Raw genomic sequence first — 6693 nt, 5'->3', positions numbered from 1 at the left:
ATTGATTCAATTTAGAGGTCTAATTTAAAAAGTCAATTTAGTTCAGGGGTTTGATTGAACTGCCTTCAAACTGCAGGCCTTCTCCGTGCCGTCATCTCCGTGAAATTGTTGACTGGATAAGTGTTTCTAACTGCTGTAATTTATTCAATAAACTATGCTTAAACTATGATGATTGAGTGTGATTTATGAATCTAAACATACTCTGCAAATCCACTTAACACCAGTTCATTTAGTGACTATTCAAAGTTACAATGGCGGGGGGGGGGGGAGGCCATTTTTCACAATTATGACCTTTGCAGCATCTCCATGATCAGGTGATCAAAATTTAGATGCTTGGCATCTGGTTCATATTTATGACCATTGCTGTGTCCCAAGGTTATGTGACACCCCACCCCCTTTGTGGCCTTCTGACAAGCAAAGTCAAAGGGGAAGACAGATTCACTTAACAACTGGTTTACTAACTTATCAACTACAGTGATTCACTTAACAACTGAGGCAAGCAAGGTCCTAAACTGGAGCAAAACTCACCAAATTGGTCACTTAACAACAGAAATCTTGGGCTCAATCGTGGTCATAAATCAGGGACTACCTGTAGGTCTAAAGCATCTTAAATACAATGAGAGTGATTTATCTTATAGTTGAGTAACTAATAGAAGATGATCCACAGTGACTGGAGTTCCATATTACAAGATAATTGTTCTCCACTCCTCAGAAATTAGGAATTGGGGAGAACTTTTAAGTAATTCCCCATGGGCCTTACTTTTTAATATACTAATTTTAATAGAACCCTTGATTTGTTACTGCAGTAGAATTTTAGTAATGGATATTCCTGATGTTCTTGGTCAATACACGAGCCATAATTTTTTAGAATGATTCAGTGGTGGGTTGCAGGCGGTACGCCCCGGTATATGCGTACCGGAGCACTGGATACTGTTCCGGTACTGTGTTCCGGAGGATCCACCCACCTGCCTAAACTCCTTACTGTTGTTTAAAGGCTACTGTGCTTCTGCGCATGGCACATACAGCGCCTGCGCAATGCTGTGCAGAACAGCTGGAGCATCACTGAGCGTTGTGGAGGTGCTAAGATGCATACATGTGTGTGCACGCGCACTGCACACGTCCATGAGGACGCAGCCGGCCCCTTTCCAACCGTACCGGTTGGGACGGGATTTGAAACCCAGCACTGGAATGATTGTAGAAGTTATAGCACCTGTGACTGAGAATAACCCAGGTTAGTTCCTTATGCTATGAAGCTGGAGAAGACTAAGCTATAAGCGATTCCTCAAACTAGTTCCTTCATTTCTCTTGTCCCTCACAAAGTTATAATACACATAGAATGGCAATGTACCAGAGGTGGTATTCAGCCGGTTCGGACTGGTTCAGGCAAACTGGTAGTGCTGATGGATCAGTTGGCACCACCACCCACCCTATCCTGTTCTTTATTTCCTGCTTTCTAACTCAATTGCGCGGCACAGCTGATTCCTCGCCCCACTGTCCTACTTAACCATTGCTGACTTGGAAAGTAAGCAGCTGAGCTTCTAAATGCTCCATTTTCAGCGCTGCATGCATGTGCTTTAGGCACATGTGCCCGCAAAGCTTGCACTCGCCGAACCAGTTGTTAAACCAGCAGCATCCCACCACTGCAATGTACGTTTCCTTTATGAAAAAAGATCAAGTCTGCTCTGAAGATAGATGTATATGGGAATTTACTCATACCACCAGTAGCAATCTTTTATGACTATAACTGCTCTGTATACTAGATAACTCCAGAATACTGACATAAATTTACCAACTCCTTGATCAGAATTGCATATGACTCCTTGATTAGAATTGCATTTGACAAGTGCTTTACATTTTAATTTATTTATAGTGATAAAGTCCCTAGGAACACTCTGGAAGCCTCCTAAAGGCTCTGCACGGCCATTTTGGTGAAGGGGGAGGGGTTTCAGGAGGCAAAAAATGCTGTAATCAGTGTATTCAGTAAGATGCACCCAGGTTTTCAGCCTCTGTTTTGAGGGGGAAAGGTGCATCTTATACTCAGAAAAATATGGTAATGTCTCCTATGATAATCTGATCAGCAAACCTGGTTTGGTTTGAGATGTCCGTTTCTTGTCCCTTTGTTCTCAAATGAAACAGCCAAACACAAGAAAGGGTTAAGGTCTACCTTTATTTATAAAAGAACAATGATCATTGGGAACTTCCCGCTAATGGGCCATGGGCAGTATGATAAAAAGAAGAGAGAAAAAGAGCAACCTAGATCTAAGAAGAAATTTCCTACAGAATAATTAACCAGTGGAACAACATGCCTCCAGAGGTTGTGGGTCTCCAACACCGGAAGTTTTTAAGCGATTGGACAACCATTTGTCTGAAATGGTATAGGGTTTCCTGCCTGAGCAGAAGACCTCCAAGGTCCCTTCCAACTCTGTTATCCTGTTCTGTTCCATTCCATTCCAAAGAACTAAAGAACTATGCTGAAAGCTTATGCAGAGGAGGCAAATTCCTTGTATGTGCAGTCACACTTGGCCAATAAAGCTATATTCTGTTCTGTTCTATTCTAAAATCTATACACAGGTTGGATGGGGTTTTTTTATTTCAAAAAAGAAAAAATCCCAGTATCCATATTTAACCAATATTCATATACTTATTAAAGAATAAACAGGATTACATCATGCCATCTGCAGATTGCTCCTTTTAGAACATTCATCACAGTAGCTGCATTGACTAAGGTGGTTTGCCAACTCATAAGGTTATTTTAGAAGTTCAAGGCTATCTAGTTCCTGCTGCTCTCTGCATCATCTGCTTGCTTCATATATTAATTAATCAAGCTTTCTCCATAACTGAAAGGGGCTGTGTCATGCTGGTTAGGCATAGACTTAGTGCCAGGCCTCAGATGAAACCATACTCATCATGTGTTCAGCAATGGGTCCTCATGAAATTGGAGGGAGATGTCAAATGGACTACTATAGAATTCAGTCCTGACCCCAAAATTGTCCTTCAGGACTTGAATGGATTGGTTGTGATCCGGGTACTTGGAGATCAGCTTGCAATGATATCACAGCATCATGTGATCAGATTATCGCCATTTGTGATCTTCACCGCCACCTTCCAACAAGGAAAGTCAATGGGGAAGCAAGCAGGAAGTCACAAACATCAATCATGGGCATTGCACTTAACTACAAGATGCTGGCTTTGACCTTTAAAGCCCGACGTGGCATGATGGCAATACAGTATATTTAAGGGGGCTGCCTCTCCCCATGCATCTCACCAAATCCAAATGGGCAAGGGAGCTACATTTGGTGGGCTTTAGGCAATGGCTCTTCGCTGCTGTGATGACCAATTTATGGAATATCCTTCCCCTGAAGTGAGACTGGTTTCATCACTTTCTTTCCAAAAGTTTGTGAAGCCCTGATTGTGCCATCAGACCTGGGAACTAAGTGAGCTACAATATAGCAATAGCAATAGCAGTTAGACTTATATACCGCTTCATAGGGCTTTCAGCCCTCACTCGCCCGCGCGAGTGATTGCGGGTGCACCCCGATTCACCCGCATTACACCTATCCTCCGCGAGTTGCGCTGGCTACCTGTCGATCTCCGGATGCGCTTCAAGGTGCTATTGATCACCCATAAAGCCCTACATGGCAGTGGATCTGGATACTTGAGAGACCGCCTTCTGCCAATTACCTCCCTACGACCCATAAGATCCCATAGATTAGGCCTCCTCCGCATTCCATCGGCCAGCCAGTGTCGGCTGGCAACCACAAGGAGGAGGGCCTTCTCAGCAGTAGCCCCGACCCTTTGGAACGAGCTCCCCGTGGAGATTCGTACCCTCTCCACCGTCCAGGCCTTCCGCACTGCCTTGAAGAACTGGCTCGCCCGTCAGGCCTGGGGATAAGGATTTCTACCCCGCCCGAATGTTGTATGCATGTTGCTCATTATTTTATTATGTGTTGTTGTCTCAATGTTGTATTTCCCCTTTCCCTGGTTTTCTGTGAGCCGCCCTGAGTCCCCTCAGGGAAAAGGGCGGCCTACAAATGCAAATAAAACCTATAAACCTATCTAAGCAATTTACAGAGTCAGCATATCGCCCCCAACAACAATCCGGGTCCTCATTTCACCCACCTCGGAAGGATGGAAGGCTGAGTCAACCTTGAGCCGGTGAGATTTGAACCGCCGAACTGCAGCTAACAGTCAGCTGAAGTGGCCTGCAGTACTGCACTCTAACCACTGCGCCACCTCGGCAATGTCTCTGCCAAATATCCCTTCTTTTTATTTTTTATAGTTTTCTTTAAATAAGAATTAAAATATTGTTTAGTATTTATTGACTACCTGACAGCCAAAGTCTTTTGTTGTGAGATTGGTAGTTATATAAATTTTGTAAAATAAGTAAATAAATAAGATGGTTAGTGTTTTGTAATAAAAAGCTCCCTGGGGAAATACAGAGAAGGTGGCAGATTTCTAAATTTGAAATATAAGTACATAAAAGTAAATAAGGGTAAAGGTAAAGGTTCCCTTCGCACATATGTGCTAGTCGTTCCTGACTTTAGGAGGCGGTGCTCATCATTCAAAGCCAAAGAGCCAGCGCTATCCGAAGGCGTTCTCCGTGGTCATGAGGCCAGTATGACTCAACGCCAAAGGCTCATGGAACACTGTTACCTTCCCACCACAGGTGGTCCCTATTTTTCTACTTGCATTTTTACGTGCTTTCAAACTGCTAGGTTGGAAGAAGCTGGGAGAAGTAACAGGAGCTCACTCAAACCGCCGAATTGCCAACCTTTCTGATCGTCAAGCTCAGCGTCTTAGCCACTGAGCCACCGCATCCCGACAAGGGTAGAAGGGTAGAAATAGTCTAATTAAATAAAGAAGGGTAGAAATAGTCTAATTGTTGCCAGTCTATACCAGAGAGGCTGGTTGGCCACCAGAAGGTGCCTGGGGCCTGGAGCAGCAGTGAGAGCCAAAGGGAGCATGCTCCTGAAGTCAAGCCTTGGAGCAGTGGGGAGGAGACAAGGGAGTGTGATCCTGACGTCATGCATTGGAGCAGCGGGGAGGAGACAAGGAGTTGGTCCTGGATGCCCGGCAACGGAGGGCTAATAGGTGTAAAGAACAGTTACTCAGTTACAGGAGATAATTGAACTCAGGTGGCGGTAATTAGGCTCTTCTCAAGACTATAAAAGGAATGGCTTTCCACAAGCTCATCGCAGGAATCAACATATTTACTAGAGCTGGAGAAGCTATCGTGGCTATCTTGGCAGGCTGGATTGCTGCCAAGGTCTAGTCTGTGCTGGATTGATGCCAAGGTCTAGTCTGTGCTGGATTGCTGCCAAGGTCTAGTCTGTGCTGGATTGCTGTCAAGGTCTAGTCTCTGTGTTAATAAATCCTTGAAGTATCTTTGTCTCGGCGTGCTTTGTTGTATGAAGAGTGGAGTCAAAACAGCTGTCTAAGTTGTATTAGCTTGCAAAGAAGAAAGAAGGAATAGGTTTTTGAAAATAGGTAAGTAGAATGAAGGAGTTGCTTTTTAAAAAAAAAAAATCAAGGATTTTCAGCTTGGCTATCACTAATATTCCTGTCAGAACTTTACACAGTTACCTAGATGTTACTCATAGACCACAGTCTCCTCATTTGTAGTCTCAATCTCCATGCCAAAGATTCATTCTGTCTTGCCTTTCATACACCAACAATCAAAATCATTCACACCCAGTAACACTCAGTCACACCATACCCAGCCACAGAAACACAGACGTCCTACACGGGGGAGAAACCTCTTCATACTTTGAAGACTCTACAGCTAGTTCCATTCCTGCCTTTGAGCAGTGAGCTTTGTTTGCCCGACAGGCAGGCAAGAAGCAATGAATGGAAACTACTCGAGGAAAGAACCACCCTAGAACTAAAGTGAAATTTCCTGACAGAACAATTAATCAGCGGAACAGCTTGCCTCCAGAAGTTGTGGGTGCTCCAACATTGGAGGTTTTTAAGAAAAGACTGGACAACCATTGGCCTGAAATGGCATACGGGTTTCTGCCCAAGCAGTGGATTGGGCTATAAGACCTCTAAGTTTCCTTTCAATTCTGTTATTCTGCCAACTAAACCAGTTATATGGCAGGACATACTAGGTCCCTTGTTCACGTCCAGATGAATAAGGGTGTGAGCTAATTACTCTCGCTGAAAAACTGTTGCACCATCCAACAAACGATGGTCCCCCACAGATACTTCCCAACCTTCAGCTAGGCATCTGCGAGCTGATACATCTCCTATCACCTTCAGGACCCTCCTCTGAAGTTGATCTAACTCAGTGTTTCTCAACCTTGGCGACTTGAAGTCCTGTGGACTTCAACTCCCAGAATCCCACAGGACTTCAAGTCGCCAAGGTTGAGAAACACTGATCTAACTCAAGTCACATGCAACCTACAAGACACAGAGAGGTAAAAGAAACACAAACACTACAAACAAATCTCCACTTACTTGATGTTTGTATCTCTTGCCAGAATAACAATGCACCTGAAGAGTCGAGTCAGTTCATACAGCCCAGTTCATCAGGGCAGCAGCAGAAGATGTTAGTTAAAAGAACCGGGCAAGGCCTAGTGGCAGATCCTGGATGAGCCCCCAAAATTGTTGTCCCAGAAAACTAGTTCTTCCCAACTCCCAATAAACCACACGCCCAGATGGAGATTTGCAAAAGCTTTATTCTGCACAGAACAA

The sequence above is a fragment of the Thamnophis elegans genome, chromosome 3 (assembly GCF_009769535.1).
Source record: "Thamnophis elegans isolate rThaEle1 chromosome 3, rThaEle1.pri, whole genome shotgun sequence".
NCBI lineage: Eukaryota > Metazoa > Chordata > Lepidosauria > Squamata > Colubridae > Thamnophis > Thamnophis elegans.
Note: the sequence above shows the minus strand (reverse complement) of the source record.